Source organism: Cariama cristata, unplaced genomic scaffold (genome assembly GCF_000690535.1).
Source record: "Cariama cristata isolate BGI_N322 unplaced genomic scaffold, ASM69053v1 scaffold20043, whole genome shotgun sequence".
Taxonomy (NCBI): Eukaryota; Metazoa; Chordata; class Aves; order Cariamiformes; family Cariamidae; genus Cariama; species Cariama cristata.
The window spans coordinates 590-1,010 of record NW_009610470.1 but is presented as its reverse complement, the minus strand read 5'-3'; positions in this window follow the sequence as shown (position 1 = coordinate 1,010).

Here is a 421-nt window from a genome sequence, read left to right as displayed (position 1 = left end):
TCCTGGGGTGCAGCCCCGCGGGGCCCTGCGCGTGGATGCTCTGCAGGTCCCTGCAGGTGCCGGCTGCCTCCCGCGAGGGCACGCTTGGAGCACCTCTGTCCCCGTTCTGGAGGCCTGATCAGCTTTAAAAACACAGCATAAAGGCCATAAAATGAGCCTGTAATTAATTCTTGGTTTAGTTCCCAACTCAAGGGCTTGATGCAGAATGTTTCCTTAGGAACGTGCATTTTCTTGCTTTTCTTGGACTCGCTGCTTGGCTTGTTGTACCTCTGCCTGCAAGCCCCCAGCTGTTCACGCTCCACTGCTGGTGCTTATGAGCCAGTGCATTCCTTTTTCATTTTTTTTTTTAATGTTATATTCATTGAGCACTCCTGCGAGCCTTGTGCATGGGAGGGCCCCGGTGAAGGCAGGGACTCCTGCC